Source organism: Engystomops pustulosus, chromosome 4, assembly GCF_040894005.1.
Source record: "Engystomops pustulosus chromosome 4, aEngPut4.maternal, whole genome shotgun sequence".
Lineage (NCBI taxonomy): Eukaryota > Metazoa > Chordata > Amphibia > Anura > Leptodactylidae > Engystomops > Engystomops pustulosus.
Window position 1 is genome coordinate 201,994,367 of NC_092414.1, and position 19,252 is coordinate 202,013,618.

The 19,252-nt window shown below is 42.5% G+C and overlaps 26 non-coding genes across 26 annotated transcripts; all 26 read left to right on the forward strand.

Annotated features, from left to right (window-relative positions):
• Nucleotides 1-818: 818 nt before the first annotated feature.
• TRNAR-ACG (transfer RNA arginine (anticodon ACG)) lies at nucleotides 819-891 on the forward strand. Its single transcript has one exon. It is a non-coding gene; the product is annotated as a tRNA-Arg (tRNA).
• A 7-nt stretch (nucleotides 892-898) lies between these two features.
• On the forward strand, nucleotides 899-970 carry TRNAH-GUG (transfer RNA histidin (anticodon GUG)). Its single transcript has one exon. It is a non-coding gene; the product is annotated as a tRNA-His (tRNA).
• A 788-nt stretch (nucleotides 971-1,758) lies between these two features.
• Nucleotides 1,759-1,831, forward strand: TRNAR-ACG (transfer RNA arginine (anticodon ACG)). The gene has a single exon. It is a non-coding gene; the product is annotated as a tRNA-Arg (tRNA).
• Nucleotides 1,832-2,698: 867 nt separating this feature from the next.
• On the forward strand, nucleotides 2,699-2,771 carry TRNAR-ACG (transfer RNA arginine (anticodon ACG)). The gene has a single exon. It is a non-coding gene; the product is annotated as a tRNA-Arg (tRNA).
• Nucleotides 2,772-3,168: 397 nt separating this feature from the next.
• TRNAR-ACG (transfer RNA arginine (anticodon ACG)) lies at nucleotides 3,169-3,241 on the forward strand. The gene has a single exon. It is a non-coding gene; the product is annotated as a tRNA-Arg (tRNA).
• An 877-nt stretch (nucleotides 3,242-4,118) lies between these two features.
• TRNAR-ACG (transfer RNA arginine (anticodon ACG)) lies at nucleotides 4,119-4,191 on the forward strand. Its single transcript has one exon. It is a non-coding gene; the product is annotated as a tRNA-Arg (tRNA).
• An 867-nt stretch (nucleotides 4,192-5,058) lies between these two features.
• TRNAR-ACG (transfer RNA arginine (anticodon ACG)) lies at nucleotides 5,059-5,131 on the forward strand. The gene has a single exon. It is a non-coding gene; the product is annotated as a tRNA-Arg (tRNA).
• A 397-nt stretch (nucleotides 5,132-5,528) lies between these two features.
• On the forward strand, nucleotides 5,529-5,601 carry TRNAR-ACG (transfer RNA arginine (anticodon ACG)). Its single transcript has one exon. It is a non-coding gene; the product is annotated as a tRNA-Arg (tRNA).
• Nucleotides 5,602-5,608: 7 nt separating this feature from the next.
• Nucleotides 5,609-5,680, forward strand: TRNAH-GUG (transfer RNA histidin (anticodon GUG)). Its single transcript has one exon. It is a non-coding gene; the product is annotated as a tRNA-His (tRNA).
• Nucleotides 5,681-6,478: 798 nt separating this feature from the next.
• Nucleotides 6,479-6,551, forward strand: TRNAR-ACG (transfer RNA arginine (anticodon ACG)). The gene has a single exon. It is a non-coding gene; the product is annotated as a tRNA-Arg (tRNA).
• Nucleotides 6,552-7,028: 477 nt separating this feature from the next.
• On the forward strand, nucleotides 7,029-7,100 carry TRNAH-GUG (transfer RNA histidin (anticodon GUG)). The gene has a single exon. It is a non-coding gene; the product is annotated as a tRNA-His (tRNA).
• A 322-nt stretch (nucleotides 7,101-7,422) lies between these two features.
• TRNAR-ACG (transfer RNA arginine (anticodon ACG)) lies at nucleotides 7,423-7,495 on the forward strand. The gene has a single exon. It is a non-coding gene; the product is annotated as a tRNA-Arg (tRNA).
• Nucleotides 7,496-7,973: 478 nt separating this feature from the next.
• TRNAH-GUG (transfer RNA histidin (anticodon GUG)) lies at nucleotides 7,974-8,045 on the forward strand. The gene has a single exon. It is a non-coding gene; the product is annotated as a tRNA-His (tRNA).
• A 322-nt stretch (nucleotides 8,046-8,367) lies between these two features.
• Nucleotides 8,368-8,440, forward strand: TRNAR-ACG (transfer RNA arginine (anticodon ACG)). Its single transcript has one exon. It is a non-coding gene; the product is annotated as a tRNA-Arg (tRNA).
• A 398-nt stretch (nucleotides 8,441-8,838) lies between these two features.
• On the forward strand, nucleotides 8,839-8,911 carry TRNAR-ACG (transfer RNA arginine (anticodon ACG)). The gene has a single exon. It is a non-coding gene; the product is annotated as a tRNA-Arg (tRNA).
• A 477-nt stretch (nucleotides 8,912-9,388) lies between these two features.
• On the forward strand, nucleotides 9,389-9,460 carry TRNAH-GUG (transfer RNA histidin (anticodon GUG)). Its single transcript has one exon. It is a non-coding gene; the product is annotated as a tRNA-His (tRNA).
• A 398-nt stretch (nucleotides 9,461-9,858) lies between these two features.
• On the forward strand, nucleotides 9,859-9,930 carry TRNAH-GUG (transfer RNA histidin (anticodon GUG)). Its single transcript has one exon. It is a non-coding gene; the product is annotated as a tRNA-His (tRNA).
• A 777-nt stretch (nucleotides 9,931-10,707) lies between these two features.
• On the forward strand, nucleotides 10,708-10,780 carry TRNAC-ACA (transfer RNA cysteine (anticodon ACA)). The gene has a single exon. It is a non-coding gene; the product is annotated as a tRNA-Cys (tRNA).
• Nucleotides 10,781-11,652: 872 nt separating this feature from the next.
• Nucleotides 11,653-11,725, forward strand: TRNAR-ACG (transfer RNA arginine (anticodon ACG)). Its single transcript has one exon. It is a non-coding gene; the product is annotated as a tRNA-Arg (tRNA).
• A 7-nt stretch (nucleotides 11,726-11,732) lies between these two features.
• TRNAH-GUG (transfer RNA histidin (anticodon GUG)) lies at nucleotides 11,733-11,804 on the forward strand. Its single transcript has one exon. It is a non-coding gene; the product is annotated as a tRNA-His (tRNA).
• Nucleotides 11,805-12,203: 399 nt separating this feature from the next.
• Nucleotides 12,204-12,275, forward strand: TRNAH-GUG (transfer RNA histidin (anticodon GUG)). Its single transcript has one exon. It is a non-coding gene; the product is annotated as a tRNA-His (tRNA).
• A 318-nt stretch (nucleotides 12,276-12,593) lies between these two features.
• TRNAR-ACG (transfer RNA arginine (anticodon ACG)) lies at nucleotides 12,594-12,666 on the forward strand. Its single transcript has one exon. It is a non-coding gene; the product is annotated as a tRNA-Arg (tRNA).
• Nucleotides 12,667-12,673: 7 nt separating this feature from the next.
• On the forward strand, nucleotides 12,674-12,745 carry TRNAH-GUG (transfer RNA histidin (anticodon GUG)). Its single transcript has one exon. It is a non-coding gene; the product is annotated as a tRNA-His (tRNA).
• A 398-nt stretch (nucleotides 12,746-13,143) lies between these two features.
• On the forward strand, nucleotides 13,144-13,215 carry TRNAH-GUG (transfer RNA histidin (anticodon GUG)). The gene has a single exon. It is a non-coding gene; the product is annotated as a tRNA-His (tRNA).
• Nucleotides 13,216-18,007: 4,792 nt separating this feature from the next.
• TRNAC-ACA (transfer RNA cysteine (anticodon ACA)) lies at nucleotides 18,008-18,080 on the forward strand. Its single transcript has one exon. It is a non-coding gene; the product is annotated as a tRNA-Cys (tRNA).
• An 872-nt stretch (nucleotides 18,081-18,952) lies between these two features.
• TRNAR-ACG (transfer RNA arginine (anticodon ACG)) lies at nucleotides 18,953-19,025 on the forward strand. Its single transcript has one exon. It is a non-coding gene; the product is annotated as a tRNA-Arg (tRNA).
• The last annotated feature ends 227 nt before the right edge of the window (nucleotides 19,026-19,252 follow it).

Genomic DNA, 19,252 nt, shown 5'->3' on the forward strand with positions numbered 1-19,252 from the left:
CCCGGTTCGAATCCGGGTCACGGCATGCCTTTTTTTGTTCCAATATTAACGCCAACTTCCCAAGGTGGAAAATTCTTTTCAGAGTTTTAGGAAATAAAGCAACTCATGTTTCTCCTGTGCTATTTGTTGGCTTCTCTGAATTTCTTGGACCACATTTGGCAACATTGTGATTTCAACTCTCCCAAAATCACATTGTCAGAAAACTCACACCGTTTCCAGATCTCATGAAAATATGTTATCTTATCTCTGATGATTGGATTGGCAAGAAACGGATTGGACTTATTGCAATGTTGGAAGTTTGCTAGTTCTTTAAAATGAGTCACATTTTGGGCTGCAGCACTCTCATCAGGGCCAGTGGCGCAATGGATAACACGTCTGACTACGGATCAGAAGATTGTAGGTTCGACTCCTACCTGGCTCGAAGCGTTGCCGTGATCGTATAGTGGTAAGTACTCTGCTTTGTGGCCGCAGCAACCCCGGTTCGAATCCGGGTCACGGCATGTCTTTTTTTGTTCCAATATTAACGCCAACTTCCCAAGGTGGAAAATTATTTTCAGAGTTTTAGGAAAAAAAGCAACTCATTTTTCTCCTGTATTATTTGTTGGCTTCTCTGAATTTCTTGGACCACATTTGGCAACATTGTGATTTCAACTCTCCCAAAATCACATTGTCAGAAAACTCACACCGTTTCCAGATCTCATGAAAATATGTTATCTCTGATGATTGGATTGGCATGAAACGGATTGGACTTATTGCAATGTTGGAAGTTTGCTAGTTCTTTAAAATGAGTCACATTTTGGGCTGCAGCACTCTCATCAGGGCCAGTGGCGCAATGGGTAACGCGTCTGACTACGGATCAGAAGATTGTAGGTTCGACTCCTACCTGGCTCGAAGCGTTGCCGTGATCGTATAGTGGTTAGTACTCTGCGTTGTGGCCGCAGCTACCCCGGTTCGAATCCGGGTCACGGCATGTCTTTTTTTGTTCCAATATTAACGCCAACTTCCCAAGGTGGAAAATTATTTTCAGAGTTTTAGGAAAAAAAGCAACTCATGTTTCTCCTGTGTTATTTGTTGGCTTCTCTGAATTTCTTGAACCACATTTGGCAACATTGTGATTTCAACTCTCCCAAAATCACATTGTCAGAAAACTCACACCGTTTCCAGATCTCATGAAAATATGTTATCTCTGATGATTGGATTGGCAAGAAACGGATTGGACTTATTGCAATGTTGGAAGTTTGCTAGTTCTTTAAAATGAGTCACATTTTGGGCTGCAGCACTCTCATCAGCGCCAGTGGCGCAATGGATAACACGTCTGACTACGGATCAGGAGATTGTAGGTTCGACTCCTACCTGGCTCGAAGCTTTGCCGTGATCGTATAGTGGTTAGTACTCTGCTTTGTGGCCGCAGCAACCCCGGTTCGAATCTGGGTCACGGCATGTCTTTTTTTGTTCCAATATTAACGCCAACTTCCCAAGGTGGAAAATTCTTTTCAGAGTTTTAGGAAAAAAAGCAACTCATTTTTCTCCTGTGTTATTTGTTGGCTTCTCTGAATTTCTTGGACCACATTTGGCAACATTGTGATTTCAACTCTCCCAAAATCACATTGTCAGAAAACTCACACCGTTTCCAGATCTCATGAAAATATGTTATCTCTGATGATTGGATTGGCAAGAAACGGATTGGACTTATTGCAATGTTGGAAGTTTGCTAGTTCTTTAAAATGAGTCACATTTTGGGCTGCAGGACTCTCATCAGGGCCAGTGGCGCAATGGATAACGCGTCTGACTACGGATCAGAAGATTGTAGGTTCGACTCCTACCTGGCTCGAAGCGTTGCCGTGATCGTATAGTGGTTAGTACTCTGCGTTGTGGCCGCAGCAACCCCGGTTTGAATCCGGGTCACGGCATGTCTTTTTTTGTTCCAATATTAACGCCAACTTCCCAAGGTGGAAAATTCTTTTCAGAGTTTTAGGAAAAAAAGCAACTCATGTTTCTCCTGTGTTATTTGTTGGCTTCTCTGAATTTCTTGGACCACATTTGGCAACATTGTGATTTCAACTCTCCCAAAATCACATTGTCAGAAAACTCACACCGTTTCCAGATCTCATGAAAATATGTTATCTCTGATGATTGGATTGGCAAGAAACGGATTGGACTTATTGCAATGTTGGAAGTTTGCTAGTTCTTTAAAATGAGTCACATTTTGGGCTGCAGCACTCTCATCAGCGCCAGTGGCGCAATGGATAACACGTCTGACTACGGATCAGGAGATTGTAGGTTCGACTCCTACCTGGCTCGAAGCTTTGCCGTGATCGTATAGTGGTTAGTACTCTGCGTTGTGGCCGCAGCAACCCCGGTTCGAATCTGGGTCACAGCATGTCTTTTTTTGTTCCAATATTAACGCCAACTTCCCAAGGTGGAAAATTCTTTTCAGAGTTTTAGGAAAAAAAGCAACTCATTTTTCTCCTGTGTTATTTGTTGGCTTCTCTGAATTTCTTGGACCACATTTGGCAACATTGTGATTTCAACTCTCCCAAAATCACATTGTCAGAAAACTCACACCGTTTCCAGATCTCATGAAAATATGTTATCTCTGATGATTGGATTGGCAAGAAACGGATTGGACTTATTGCAATGTTGGAAGTTTGCTAGTTCTTTAAAATGAGTCACATTTTGGGCTGCAGGACTCTCATCAGGGCCAGTGGCGCAATGGATAACGCGTCTGACTACGGATCAGAAGATTGTAGGTTCGACTCCTACCTGGCTCGAAGCGTTGCCGTGATCGTATAGTGGTTAGTACTCTGCGTTGTGGCCGCAGCAACCCCGGTTTGAATCCGGGTCACGGCATGTCTTTTTTTGTTCCAATATTAACGCCAACTTCCCAAGGTGGAAAATTCTTTTCAGAGTTTTAGGAAAAAAAGCAACTCATGTTTCTCCTGTGTTATTTGTTGGCTTCTCTGAATTTCTTGGACCACATTTGGCAACATTGTGATTTCAACTCTCCCAAAATCACATTGTCAGAAAACTCACACCGTTTCCAGATCTCATGAAAATATGTTATCTCTGATGATTGGATTGGCAAGAAACGGATTGGACTTATTGCAATGTTGGAAGTTGGCTAGTTCTTTAAAATGAGTCACATTTTGGGCTGCAGCACTCTCATCAGGGCCAGTGGCGCAATGGATAACGCATCTGACTACGGATCAGAAGATTGTAGGTTCGACTCCTACCTGGCTCGAAGCGTTGCCGTGATCGTATAGTGGTTAGTACTCTGCGTTGTGGCCGCAGCAACCCCGGTTTGAATCCGGGTCACGGCATGTCTTTTTTTGTTCCAATTTTAACGCCAACTTCCCAAGGTGGAAAATTCTTTTCAGAGTTTTAGGAAAAAAAGCAACTCATGTTTCTCCTGTGTTATTTGTTGGCTTCTCTGAATTTCTTGGACCACATTTGGCAACATTGTGATTTCAACTCTCCCAAAATCACATTGTCAGAAAACTCACACCGTTTCCAGATCTCATGAAAATATGTTATCTTATCTCTGATGATTGGATTGGCAAGAAACGGATTGGACTTATTGCAATGTTGGAAGTTTGCTAGTTCTTTAAAATGAGTCACATTTTGGGCTGCAGCACTCTCATCAGGGCCAGTGGCGCAATGGATAACGCGTCTGACTACGGATCAGGAGATTGTAGGTTCGACTCCTACCTGGCTCGAAGCTTTGCCGTGGTCGTATAGTGGTTAGTACTCTGCGTTGTGGCCGCAGCAACCCTGGTTTGGATCCGGGTCACGGCATGCCTTTTTTTGTTCCAATATTAACGCCAACTTCCCAAGGTGGAAAATTCTTTTCAGAGTTTTAGGAAAAAAAGCAACTCATGTTTCTCCTGTGTTATTTGTTGGCTTCTCTGAATTTCTTGGACCACATTTGGCAACATTGTGATTTCAACTCTCCCAAAATCACATTGTCAGAAAACTCACACCGTTTCCAGATCTCATGAAAATATGTTATCTTATCTCTGATGATTGGATTGGCAAGAAACGGATTGGACTTATTGCAATGTTGGAAGTTTGCTAGTTCTTTAAAATGAGTCACATTTTGGGCTGCAGCACTCTCATCAGGGCCAGTGGCGCAATGGATAACGCGTCTGACTACGGATCAGAAGATTGTAGGTTCGACTCCTACCTGGCTCGAAGCGTTGCCGTGATCGTATAGTGGTTAGTACTCTGCGTTGTGGCTGCAGCAACCCCGGTTCGAATCCAAGTCACGGCATGTCTTTTTTTGTTCCAATATTAACGCCAACTTCCCAAGGTGGAAAATTCTTTTCAGAGTTTTAGGAAAAAAAGCAACTTATGTTTCTCCTGTGTTATTTGTTGGCTTCTCTGAATTTCTTGGACCACATTTGGCAACATTGTGATTTCAACTCTCCCAAAATCACATTGTCAGAAAACTCACACCGTTTCCAGATCTCATGAAAATATGTTATCTCTGATGATTGGATTGGCAAGAAATGGATTGGACTTATTGCAGTGTTGGAAGTTTGCTAGTTCTTTAAAATGAGTCACATTTTGGGCTGCAGCACTCTCATCAGGGCCAGTGGCGCAATGGATAACGCGTCTGACTACGGATCAGGAGATTGTAGGTTCGACTCCTACCTGGCTCGAAGCTTTGCCGTGATCGTATAGTGGTTAGTACTCTGCGTTGTGGCCGCAGCAACCCCGGTTCGAATCTGGGTCACGGCATGTCTTTTTTTGTTCCAATATTAACGCCAACTTCCCAAGGTGGAAAATTCTTTTCAGAGTTTTAGGAAAAAAAGCAACTCATTTTTCTCCTGTGTTATTTGTTGGCTTCTCTGAATTTCTTGGACCACATTTGGCAACATTGTGATTTCAACTCTCCCAAAATCACATTGTCAGAAAACTCACACCGTTTCCAGATCTCATGAAAATATGTTATCTCTGATGATTGGATTGGCAAGAAACGGATTGGACTTATTGCAATGTTGGAAGTTTGCTAGTTCTTTAAAATGAGTCACATTTTGGGCTGCAGGACTCTCATCAGGGCCAGTGGCGCAATGGATAACGCGTCTGACTACGGATCAGAAGATTGTAGGTTCGACTCCTACCTGGCTCGAAGCGTTGCCGTGATCGTATAGTGGTTAGTACTCTGCGTTGTGGCCGCAGCAACCCCGGTTTGAATCCGGGTCACGGCATGTCTTTTTTTGTTCCAATATTAACGCCAACTTCCCAAGGTGGAAAATTCTTTTCAGAGTTTTAGGAAAAAAAGCAACTCATGTTTCTCCTGTGTTATTTGTTGGCTTCTCTGAATTTCTTGGACCACATTTGGCAACATTGTGATTTCAACTCTCCCAAAATCACATTGTCAGAAAACTCACACCGTTTCCAGATCTCATGAAAATATGTTATCTCTGATGATTGGATTGGCAAGAAACGGATTGGACTTATTGCAATGTTGGAAGTTGGCTAGTTCTTTAAAATGAGTCACATTTTGGGCTGCAGCACTTTCATCAGGGCCAGTGGCGCAATGGATAACGCATCTGACTACGGATCAGAAGATTGTAGGTTCGACTCCTACCTGGCTCGAAGCATTGCCGTGATCGTATAGTGGTTAGTACTCTGCGTTGTGGCCGCAGCAACCCCGGTTCGAATCCGGGTCACGGCATGTCTTTTTTTGTTCCAATTTTAACGCCAACTTCCCAAGGTGGAAAATTCTTTTCAGAGTTTTAGGAAAAAAAGCAACTCATGTTTCTCCTGTGTTATTTGTTGGCTTCTCTGAATTTCTTGGACCACATTTGGCAACATTGTGATTTCAACTCTCCCAAAATCACATTGTCAGAAAACTCACACCGTTTCCAGATCTCATGAAAATATGTTATCTTATCTCTGATGATTGGATTGGCAAGAAACGGATTGGACTTATTGCAATGTTGGAAGTTTGCTAGTTCTTTAAAATGAGTCACATTTTGGGCTGCAGCACTCTCATCAGGGCCAGTGGCGCAATGGATAACGCGTCTGACTACGGATCAGGAGATTGTAGGTTCGACTCCTACCTGGCTCGAAGCTTTGCCGTGGTCGTATAGTGGTTAGTACTCTGCGTTGTGGCCGCAGCAACCCTGGTTTGGATCCGGGTCACGGCATGCCTTTTTTTGTTCCAATATTAACGCCAACTTCCCAAGGTGGAAAATTCTTTTCAGAGTTTTAGGAAAAAAAGCAACTCATGTTTCTCCTGTGTTATTTGTTGGCTTCTCTGAATTTCTTGGACCACATTTGGCAACATTGTAATTTCAACTCTCCCAAAATCACATTGTCAGAAAACTCACACCGTTTCCAGATCTCATGAAAATATGTTATCTTATCTCTGATGATTGGATTGGCAAGAAACGGATTGGACTTATTGCAATGTTGGAAGTTTGCTAGTTCTTTAAAATGAGTCACATTTTGGGCTGCAGCACTCTCATCAGGGCCAGTGGCGCAATGGATAACGCGTCTGACTACGGATCAGAAGATTGTAGGTTCGACTCCTACCTGGCTCGAAGCGTTGCCGTGATCGTATAGTGGTTAGTACTCTGCATTGTGGCCGCAGCAACCCCGGTTCGAATCCAAGTCACGGCATGTCTTTTTTTGTTCCAATATTAACGCCAACTTCCCAAGGTGGAAAATTCTTTTCAGAGTTTTAGGAAAAAAAGCAACTTATGTTTCTCCTGTGTTATTTGTTGGCTTCTCTGAATTTCTTGGACCACATTTGGCAACATTGTGATTTCAACTCTCCCAAAATCACATTGTCAGAAAACTCACACCGTTTCCAGATCTCATGAAAATATGTTATCTCTGATGATTGGATTGGCAAGAAATGGATTGGACTTATTGCAGTGTTGGAAGTTTGCTAGTTCTTTAAAATGAGTCACATTTTGGGCTGCAGCACTCTCATCAGGGCCAGTGGCGCAATGGATAACGCGTCTGACTACGGATCAGGAGATTGTAGGTTCGACTCCTACCTGGCTCGAAGCTTTGCCGTGATCGTATAGTGGTTAGTACTCTGCGTTGTGGCCGCAGCAACCCCGGTTCGAATCCGGGTCACGGCATGCCTTTTTTTGTTCCAATATTAACGCCAACTTCCCAAGGTGGAAAATTCTTTTCAGAGTTTTAGGAAATAAAGCAACTCATGTTTCTCCTGTGTTATTTGTTGGCTTCTCTGAATTTCTTGGACCACATTTGGCAACATTGTGATTTCAACTCTCCCAAATCACATTGTCAGAAAACTCACACCGTTTCCAGATCTCATGAAAATATGTTATCTTATCTCTGATGATTGGATGGGCAAGAAACGGATTGGACTTATTGCAATGTTGGAAGTTTGCTAGTTCTTTAAAATTAGTCACATTTTGGGCGGCAGCACTCTCATCAGGGCCAGTGGCGCAATGGATAACGCGTCTGACTACGGATCAGAAGATTGTAGGTTCGACTCCTACCTGGCTCGAAGCGTTGCCGTGATCGTATAGTGGTTAGTACTCTGCGTTGTGGCCGCTGCAACCCCGGTTCAAATCCGGGTCACGGCATGCCTTTTTTTGTTCCAATATTAACGCCAACTTCCCAAGGTAGAAAAATTTTTTTCAGAGTTTTAGGAAAAAAAGCAACTTATGTTTCTCCTGTGTTATTTGTTGGCTTCTCTGAATTTCTTGGACCACATTTGGCAACATTGTGATTTCAACTCTCCCAAAATCACATTGTCAGAAAACTCACACCGTTTCCAGATCTCATGAAAATATGTTATCTCTGATGATTGGATTGGCAAGAAATGGATTGGACTCATTGCAGTGTTGGAAGTTTGCTAGTTCTTTAAAATGAGTCACATTTTGGGCTGCAGCACTCTCATCAGGGCCAGTGGCGCAATGGATAACGCGTCTGACTACGGATCAGGAGATTGTAGGTTCGACTCCTACCTGGCTCGAAGCTTTGCCGTGATCGTATAGTGGTTAGTACTCTGCGTTGTGGCCGCAGCAACCCCGGTTCGAATCCGGGTCACGGCATGCCTTTTTTTGTTCCAATATTAACGCAAACTTCCCAAGGTGGAAAATTCTTTTCAGAGTTTTAGGAAATAAAGCAACTCATGTTTCTCCTGTGTTATTTGTTGGCTTCTCTGAATTTCTTGGACCACATTTGGCAACATTGTGATTTCAACTCTCCCAAATCACATTGTCAGAAAACTCACACCGTTTCCAGATCTCATGAAAATATGTTATCTTATCTCTGATGATTGGATTGGCAAGAAACGGATTGGACTTATTGCAATGTTGGAAGTTTGCTAGTTCTTTAAAATGAGTCACATTTTGGGCTGCAGGACTCTCATCAGGGCCAGTGGCGCAATGGATAACGCGTCTGACTACGGATCAGAAGATTGTAGGTTCGACTCCTACCTGGCTCGAAGCGTTGCCGTGATCGTATAGTGGTTAGTACTCTGCGTTGTGGCCGCAGCAACCCCGGTTCGAATCTGGGTCACGGCATGTCTTTTTTTGTTCCAATATTAACGCCAACTTCCCAAGGTGGAAAATTCTTTTCAGAGTTTTAGGAAAAAAAGCAACTCATGTTTCTCCTGTGTTATTTGTTGGCTTCTCTGAATTTCTTGGACCACATTTGGCAACATTGTGATTTCAACTCTCCCAAAATCACATTGTCAGAAAACTCACACCGTTTCCAGATCTCATGAAAATATGTTATCTCTGATGATTGGATTGGCAAGAAACGGATTGGACTTATTGCAATGTTGGAAGTTTGCTAGTTTTTTTAAAATGAGTCACATTTTGAACTGCAGCGCTCTCGTCAGGGCCAGTGGCGCAATGGATAACGCGTCTGACTACGGATCAGAAGATTGTAGGTTCGACTCCTACCTGGCTCGAAGCGTTGCCGTGATCGTATAGTGGTTAGTACTCTGCGTTGTGGCCGCAGCAACCCCGGTTCGAATCCGGGTCACAGCATGTCTTTTTTTGTTCCAATATTAACGCCAACTTCCCAAGGTAGAAAATTATTTTCAGAGTTTTAGGAAAAAAAGCAACTCATTTTTCTCCTGTATTATTTGTTGGCTTCTCTGAATTTCTTCGACCACATTTGGCAACATTGTGATTTCAACTCTCCCAAAATCACATTGTCAGAAAACTCACACCGTTTCCAGATCTCATGAAAATATGTTATCTCTGATGATTGGATTGGCAAGAAACGGATTGGACTTATTGCAATGTTGGAAGTTTGCTAGTTCTTTAAAATTAGTCACATTTTGGGCGGCAGCACTCTCATCAGGGCCAGTGGCGCAATGGATTACGCATCTGACTACGGATCAGAAGATTGTAGGTTCGACTCCTACCTGGCTCGAAGCGTTGCCGTGATCGTATAGTGGTTAGTACTCTGCGTTGTGGCCGCAGCAACCCCGGTTCGAATCCGGGTCACGGCATGTCTTTTTTTGTTCCAATATTAACGCCAACTTCCCAAGGTGGAAAATTCTTTTCAGAGTTTTAGGAAAAAAAGCAACTCATGTTTCTCCTGTGTTATTTGTTGGCTTCTCTGAATTTCTTGGACCACATTTGGCAACATTGTGATTTCAACTCTCCCAAAATCACATTGTCAGAAAACTCACACCGTTTCCAGATCTCATGAAAATATGTTATCTCTGATGATTGGATTGGCAAGAAACGGATTGGACTTATTGCAATGTTGGAAGTTTGCTAGTTCTTTAAAATTAGTCACATTTTGGGCGGCAGCACTCTCGTCAGGGCCAGTGGCGCAATGGATAACGCGTCTGACTACGGATCAGAAGATAGTAGGTTCGACTCCTACCTGGCTCGAAGCGTTGCCGTGATCGTATAGTGGTTAGTACTCTGCGTTGTGGCCGCAGCAACCCCGGTTCGAATCCGGGTCACGGCATGTCTTTTTTTGTTCCAATATTAACGCCAACTTCCCAAGGTGGAAAATTATTTTCAGAGTTTTAGAAAAAAAAGCAACTCATTTTTCTCCTGTATTATTTGTTGGCTTCTCTGAATTTCTTCGACCACATTTGGCAACATTGTGATTTCAACTCTCCCAAAATCACATTGTCAGAAAACTCACACCGTTTCCAGATCTCATGAAAATATGTTATCTCTGATGATTGGATTGGCAAGAAACGGATTGGACTTATTGCAATGTTGGAAGTTTGCTAGTTCTTTAAAATTAGTCACATTTTGGGCGGCAGCACTCTCATCAGGGCCAGTGGCGCAATGGATAACGCGTCTGAGTACGGATCAGAAGATTGTAGGTTCGACTCCTACCTGGCTCGGAGCGTTGCCGTGATCGTATAGTGGTTAGTACTCTGCGTTGTGGCCGCAGCAACCCCGGGTCACGGCATGTCTTTTTTTGTTCCAATATTAACGCCAACTTCCCAAGGTGGAAAATTATTTTCAGAGTTTTAGGAAAAAAAGCAACTCATGTTTCTCCTGTGTTATTTGTTGGCTTCTCTGAATTTCTTGAACCACATTTGGCAACATTGTGATTTCAACTCTCCCAAAATCACATTGTCAGAAAACTCACACCGTTTCCAGATCTCATGAAAATATGTTATCTCTGATGATTGGATTGGCAAGAAACGGATTGGACTTATTGCAATGTTGGAAGTTTGCTAGTTCTTTAAAATGAGTCACATTTTGGGCTGCAGCACTCTCATCAGGGCCAGTGGCGCAATGGATAACGCTTCTGACTACAGATCAGAAGATTGTAGGATCAACTCCTACCTGGCTCGAAGCGTTGCCGTGATCGTATAGTGGTTAGTACTCTGTGTTGTGGCCGCAGCAACCCCGGTTCGAATCTGGGTCACGGCATGCCTTTTTTTGTTCCAATATTAACGCCAACTTCCCAAGGTGGAAAATTCTTTTCAGAGTTTTAGGAAAAAAAGCAACTCATGTTTCTCCTGTGTTATTTGTTGGCTTCTCTGAATTTCTTGGACCACATTTGGCAACATTGTGATTTCAACTCTCCCAAAATCACATTGTCAGAAAACTCACACCGTTTCCAGATCTCATGAAAATATGTTATCTCTGATGATTGGATTGGCAAGAAACGGATTGGACTTATTGCAATGTTGGAAGTTTGCTAGTTTTTTAAAATGAGTCACATTTTGAACTGCAGCACTCTCGTCAGGGCCAGTGGCGCAATGGATAACGCGTCTGACTACGGATCAGAAGATTGTCGGTTCGACTCCTACCTGGCTCGAAGCGTTGCCGTGATCGTATAGTGGTTAGTACTCTGCGTTGTGGCTGCAGCAACCCCGGTTCGAATCCAAGTCACGGCATGTCTTTTTTTGTTCCAATATTAACGCCAACTTTCCAAGGTGGAAAATTCTTTTCAGAGTTTTAGGAAAAAAAGCAACTCATGTTTCTCCTGTGTTATTTGTTGGCTTCTCTGAATTTCTTGGACCACATTTGGCAACATTGTGATTTCAACTCTCCCAAAATCACATTGTCAGAAAACTCACACCGTTTCCAGATCTCATGAAAATATGTTATCTTATCTCTGATGATTGGATTGGCAAGAAACGGATTGGACTTATTGCAATGTTGGAAGTTTGCTAGTTCTTTAAAATGAGTCACATTTTGGGTTGCAGCACTCTCATCAGGGCCAGTGGCGCAATGGATAACGCGTCTGACTACGGATCAGAAGATTGTAGGTTCGACTCCTACCTGGCTCGAAGCGTTGCCGTGATCGTATAGTGGTTAGTACTCTGCGTTGTGGCCGCAGCAACCCCGGTTCGAATCCGGGTCACGGCATGTCTTTTTTTGTTCCAATATTAACGCCAACTTCCCAAGGTGGAAAATTCTTTTCAGAGTTTTAGGAAAAAAAGCAACTCATGTTTCTCCTGTGTTATTTGTTGGCTTCTCTGAATTTCTTGGACCACATTTGGCAACATTGTGATTTCAACTCTCCCAAAATCACATTGTCAGAAAACTCACACCGTTTCCAGATCTCATGAAAATATGTTATCTCTGATGATTGGATTGGCAAGAAACGGATTGGACTTATTGCAATGTTGGAAGTTTGCTAGTTTTTTTAAAATGAGTCACATTTTGAACTGCAGCGCTCTCATCAGGGCCAGTGGCGCAATGGATTACGCATCTGACTACGGATCAGAAGATTGTAGGTTCGACTCCTACCTGGCTCGAAGCGTTGCCGTGATCGTATAGTGGTTAGTACTCTGCGTTGTGGCCGCAGCAACCCCGGTTCGAATCCGGGTCACGGCATGTCTTTTTTTGTTCCAATATTAACGCCAACTTCCCAAGGTGGAAAATTCTTTTCAGAGTTTTAGGAAAAAAAGCAACTCATGTTTCTCCTGTGTTATTTGTTGGCTTCTCTGAATTTCTTGGACCACATTTGGCAACATTGTGATTTCAACTCTCCCAAAATCACATTGTCAGAAAACTCACACCGTTTCCAGATCTCATGAAAATATGTTATCTCTGATGATTGGATTGGCAAGAAACGGATTGGACTTATTGCAATGTTGGAAGTTTGCTAGTTCTTTAAAATTAGTCACATTTTGGGCGGCAGCACTCTCGTCAGGGCCAGTGGCGCAATGGATAACGCGTCTGACTACGGATCAGAAGATTGTAGGTTCGACTCCTACCTGGCTCGAAGCGTTGCCGTGATCGTATAGTGGTTAGTACTCTGCGTTGTGGCCGCAGCAACCCCGGTTCGAATCCGGGTCACGGCATGTCTTTTTTTGTTCCAATATTAACGCCAACTTCCCAAGGTGGAAAATTATTTTCAGAGTTTTAGAAAAAAAAGCAACTCATTTTTCTCCTGTATTATTTGTTGGCTTCTCTGAATTTCTTCGACCACATTTGGCAACATTGTGATTTCAACTCTCCCAAAATCACATTGTCAGAAAACTCACACCGTTTCCAGATCTCATGAAAATATGTTATCTCTGATGATTGGATTGGCAAGAAACGGATTGGACTTATTGCAATGTTGGAAGTTTGCTAGTTCTTTAAAATGAGTCACATTTTGGGCGGCAGCACTCTCATCAGGGCCAGTGGCGCAATGGATAACGCGTCTGAGTACGGATCAGAAGATTGTAGGTTCGACTCCTACCTGGCTCGGAGCGTTGCCGTGATCGTATAGTGGTTAGTACTCTGCGTTGTGGCCGCAGCAACCCCGGTTCGAATCCGGGTCACGGCATGTCTTTTTTTGTTCCAATATTAACGCCAACTTCCCAAGGTGGAAAATTATTTTCAGAGTTTTAGGAAAAAAAGCAACTCATGTTTCTCCTGTGTTATTTGTTGGCTTCTCTGAATTTCTTGAACCACATTTGGCAACATTGTGATTTCAACTCTCCCAAAATCACATTGTCAGAAAACTCACACCGTTTCCAGATCTCATGAAAATATGTTATCTCTGATGATTGGATTGGCAAGAAACGGATTGGACTTATTGCAATGTTGGAAGTTTGCTAGTTCTTTAAAATGAGTCACATTTTGGGCTGCAGCACTCTCATCAGGGCCAGTGGCGCAATGGATAAGGAATAGAATGCTCTCTTGCACTCATGCATCTTATCATGAAATATGAGGAAGACAAGCTTAATCAAATTAAAGAGGAAATTACTACATTACAAAATACCCTTAAAAATGATGCTCTCATTTCTAATTTCAATGAACAAATAGACAAAATTAAAAACGCGGTCTCTAAAATGGAGGATGAAATCATGGTAACTAAGAAAAATAAATTTCAAAGGGATTCCTTTGATTATGCACAAAATCAAGTATATGAGTGGGGGCGTTGGGAACGTCCCATCAAAACGCCCAAATCCATCCTCAAAAGACGAGGCAACTATGCCAAGACAGCAAGCCATGTTAATTTCACCTCCTCAGAACTTGACTCCTCAGATGGCGCATCAGATCATACCTCAGGTGAAACATCTCAACACAAATCTTCTTACTATAGAAAACCCAAAGGAAACCAACGCAAGAAATCAACTCAGGATGCCTCCACTCCAGCAAAAAACGGAGAGCTGGGCGCAAGCATAAACACTCCCGACACAGCGCTGATGAAACTTCGGAGCCAGAAATAACAGGAAATTCATCTGTGGATGTTTTGAATTTATCATCACATCAACTAACTAAAGAACAAACAGAGGTACTTTCACTAGGTCTGAATTTTGTTCCAACCAATAATTTCAATTTTTTTTCTACAGTTTGTGACATCAACAAATTCGTCCGAGATCTTACTGTCAAGAGACATTTTCTTACGGACGATGACATTTCATCCCACACATCTAATGCTGAGACTATTAACACTAATGTCAATGTTGAAAGCAATCTGTCTGGTATTAATGTTAATCCTAACTATAATCTGTTCAGTGATTTTGGTTTCCAGGAACAACTTACTTTGCTGAATCTGATATCACTCGATACCACTTCTTCCAATGATCATTATATCAACGTCTCTGGTGATCTCAAACTCAGCAATAGGTTCTTTTACCCACTACAGTCACGCACACCTTCCATGAAAATGTTTCAGGAACGAATTATGCGTGATTTATGGAGCCTCAAACAGAATCAGGCTCGCTCTGTTAGGGGTAATCTATCACCACAACAGTCCCTTGCCTTGACCGAACTCAAAAACAATACTGACTTAATTGTCAAGATGTCGGACAAGGGGGGGACGGTTGTCCTCATGGATAAATCTCTTTACTGTTCCCAAATCTTATCTTTACTTGCCGATCAAGATGTTTACAGAGAATTAAGTTGTAATCCCACAAAAATCTTCAATGAAAAACTTTGTAATATTATTAATGAAGGTGTTTCTCTTAATGTTATTACACACAAACAAAGGGACCACCTACATGTTTGTGAACCGGTGATTCCCATTATACACGGGTTACCAAAGACCCATAAGAATGTCTCACCACCTCCCATGAGACCTATCATCTCTGGCATAGGTTCCATTAATGAAAAAATGGGAGAATGGCTAGACACTCTTTTACAACCTTTAGTCAAGAGAGTCCCAGGTTACCTCCAGGACTCCTCTGACGTTATTAGAAATCTTAATGAGTTCATTTGGCGTGATCACCATCATTGGGTAGGCTGCGATGTTGTTTCTCTCTACACCTCTATTCCTTACACAGTAGCCATCAGAGCGTTGGAGTTTCACCTCAACACATACAGCAACTACTCCCCTGATTTGAAAGAATACATCATGCAGGTAACGCACCATCTCGTGACTCACAACTACTTCATGTTTTCCAACAAATTCTACTTACAAATACAAGGAGTCCCCATGGGGGCGAAATATTCGCCCTCCTTGGCCAACTTAGTCATGTCATGGTGGGAGTTGCAGTTTCTATACACTGAGGAGAATCCCTTTTTGGCGTCTATTGAGTGGTATGGCAGGTACATCGATGATCTCCTCTTAATTTGGGGGGGCGATGTATCTGCCATACCCTCATTTTTAGCTTATGTGAACTCCAATAATTTCAATTTACGATTCACTCATTATTCTCATTCGAGTGAAGTCACGTTTCTGGATTTGAGATTGCGAGGTGAGGTTAATGCCCCAATCAGCACATCCACATTTAGGAAGCCCACTGCGGGTAACACCATTCTGCATTACACCAGTCATCACCCAAAACACACAACAAAAGCCATACCTGTTGGAGAAATGGTTAGAAGTAGGAGAAACTGTAGTTCTGATACTGACTTTCAGCTGGAAACCACACAAATCTCCAACAGACTAACCCACAGAGGTTATCCCCGGTGGACACTTGATAGGGCAAAACGCATTGCCAACAATAAAAACCGCAATACCTTACTGAACCGCGAACGACACAGCAACACCAATGCCAGGCACATAGATACACCGGTACTTTCTCTCCAGCACAGCTTACAATTTCAGAACATAAAACGCATTGTCTCAAAACATCTTCCTCTCTTACTTGATGATAACAAAATTGAACACATCCTCAAAGATGGTTGCAGATTCGTTGCACGTAGAGGTTGTACATTAGGCAACATTCTTTCCCCCTCATTGATTAATGAACAACTTCCTCAGAGATCCTGGTTACAGAACCAAGGCTTTTTTCGTTGCAGTTCAAGACGTTGCAAATGTTGCACATACATCAAACCCACCAAGTCATTTCATGACACCTCACAGAAAAATACTTACCTCATTAGACATCATTTAACATGCAACAGTTACAATGTTGTTTACATAATACAATGCATCGAATGTAACATTCTCTATGTTGGTTGTACCACACGCAAATTCAAAACTAGAATTGTGGAGCACCTGAATGATATTTCAGGATCAGACTCGCGTAATATTAGTGGAGCCTCGACCCATTTCAGAGATGTTCACCAGAAACGTACCTGCAATTTTACAGCCTTTGCGATAGAAAAAATTACAATCCCCAAAAGAGGAGGTGACATTAGGAGATTACTATTAGACCGTGAGGCTTTTTGGATCATGCAACTGAACTCCATGTCACCTTTTGGTATGAACATTAGAAATGAAATTATGCTTCATTATTAATTCTTGTCTATCCTTGTGCATACATTGAGATTGCATTCTGTCTCTCTCCTATTTCACCTGTTTAATCCAGCCAGTGAATGATTGATTTTATTACATATTCTTTATATGTTTTATCATAAAATACCTTCATGTCTATGTTTACATTTCCAATGTCGCATTCCGGTATATTTGGTACTAATAATTCGTCCTTAGATTGTTTTGATCCCATTATTGTAATCAAACTTACCTTTATTCCTCATGCGACATTGATCCCTCGCTGCATTCCACCTACAGCGGAGTGTTTGATGGTTGCCATGGCGACATTGTATGCCATGTAGCTAACTGTCTGACCACTCCCCTGGGGGACATGATTGGCTACACAGCCCCATGACGGTGCTTTACACACACCAGCTGCTAGCCTTTCCAATTAAACCTCCCCTCCCTACGGAGGAGGGTTCCTGTCACATGACATGATTTCGTTCATTTAAATACTAGTGTGTTGAAATGTCTTTTTATCCATGACTAAGGACGCCGTGAGCGTCTGAAACGCGTTGGATTTTGTATTGTCTCCCATGTCTCTTTTAACAATGGACTAAATAAAAGAAACTATTTTACGCTGCCACAATTGGATTTGAGCTGGATCAATTTCTCGGCTATTGTGATTCCACTCGTCTGGGGCGAGGACCCGTGCTCTCCAGCATACAGCGTTCCACACGTGGTTTCGAGCTGAACTATCCTCTGCATTCCTTTTAGGAAAAAAAGCAACTCATGTTTCTCCTGTATTATTTGTTGGCTTCTCTGAATTTCTTGGACCACATTTGGCAACATTGTGATTTCAACTCTCCCAAAATCACATTGTCAGAAAACTCACACCGTTTCCAGATCTCATGAAAATATGTTATCTCTGATGATTGGATTGGCAAGAAACGGATTGGACTTATTGCAATGTTGGAAGTTTGCTAGTTCTTTAAAATGAGTCACATTTTGGGCTGCAGCACTCTCATCAGGGCCAGTGGCGCAATGGATAACGCGTCTGACTACGGATCAGAAGATTGTAGGTTTGACTCCAACCTGGCTCGAAGCGTTGCCGTGATCGTATAGTGGTTAGTACTCTTCGTTGTGGCTGCAGCAACCCCGGGTCACGGCATGTCTTTTTTTGTTCCAATATTAACGCCAACTTCCCAAGGTGGAAAATTCTTTTCAGAGTTTTAGGAAAAAAAGCAACTCATGTTTCTCCTGTGTTATTTGTTGGCTTCTCTGAATTTCTTGGACCACATTTGGCAACATTGTGATTTCAACTCTCCCAAAATCACATTGTCAGAAAACTCACACCGTTTCCAGATCTCATGAAAATATGTTATCTCTGATGATTGGATTGGCAAGAAACGGATTGGACTTATTGCAATGTTGGAAGTTTGCTAGTTCTTTAAAATGAGTCACATTTTGGGCTGCAGCACTCTCATCAGGGCCAGTGGCGCAATGGATAACGCGTCTGACTACAGATCAGAAGATTGTAGGGTCGACTCCTACCTGGCTCGAAGCGTTGCCGTGATCGTATAGTGGTTAGTACTTTTCGTTGTGGCCGCAGCAACCCCGGTTCGAATCCGGGTCACGGCATGTCTTTTTTTGTTCCAATATTAACGCCAACTTCCCAAGGTGGAAAATTCTTTTCAGAGTTTTAGGAAAAAAAGCAACTCATGTTTCTCCTGTGTTATTTGTTGGCTTCTCTGAATTTCTTGGACCACATTTGGCAACATTGTGATTTCAACTCTCCCAAAATCACATTGTCAGAAAACTCACACCGTTTCCAGATCTCATGAAAATATGTTATCTCTGATGATTGGATTGGCAAGAAATGGATTGGACTTATTGCAATGTTGGAAGTTTGCTAGTTCTTTAAAATGAGTCACATTTTGGGCTGCAGCACTCTCATAAGGGCCAGTGGCGCAATGGATAACGCGTCTGACTACGGATCAGGAGATTGTAGGTTCGACTCCTACCTGGCTCGAAGCTTTGCCGTGATCGTATAGTGGTTAGTACTCTGCGTTTTGGCCGCTTCAACCCCGGTTAGAATCCGGGTCACGGCATGCCTTTTTTTGTTCCAATATTAACGCCAACTTCCCAAGGTGGAAAATTCTTTTCAGAGTTTTAGGAAATAAAGCAACTCATGTTTCTCCTGTGTTATTTGTTGGCTTCTCTGAATTTCTTGGACCACATTTGGCAACATTGTGATTTCAACTCTCCCAAAATCACATTGTCAGAAAACTCACACCGTTTCCAGATCTCATGAAAATATGTTATCTTATCTCTGATGATTGGATTGGCAAGAAACGGATTGGACTTATTGCAATGTTGGAAGTTTGCTAGTTCTTTAAAATGAGTCACATTTTGGGCTGCAGCACTCTCATCAGGGCCAGTGGCGCAATGGATAACGCGTCTGACTACGGATCAGAAGATTGTAGGTTCGACTCCTACCTGGCTCGAAGCGTTGCCGTGATCGTATAGTGGTTAGTACTTTTCGTTGTGGCCGCAGCAACCCCGGTTCGAATCCGGGTCACGGCATGTCTTTTTTTGTTCCAATATTAACGCCAACTTCCCAAGGTGGAAAATTCTTTTCAGAGTTTTAGGAAAAAAAGCAACTCATGTTTCTCCTGTGTTATTTGTTGGCTTCTCTGAATTTCTTGGACCACATTTGGCAACATTGTGATTT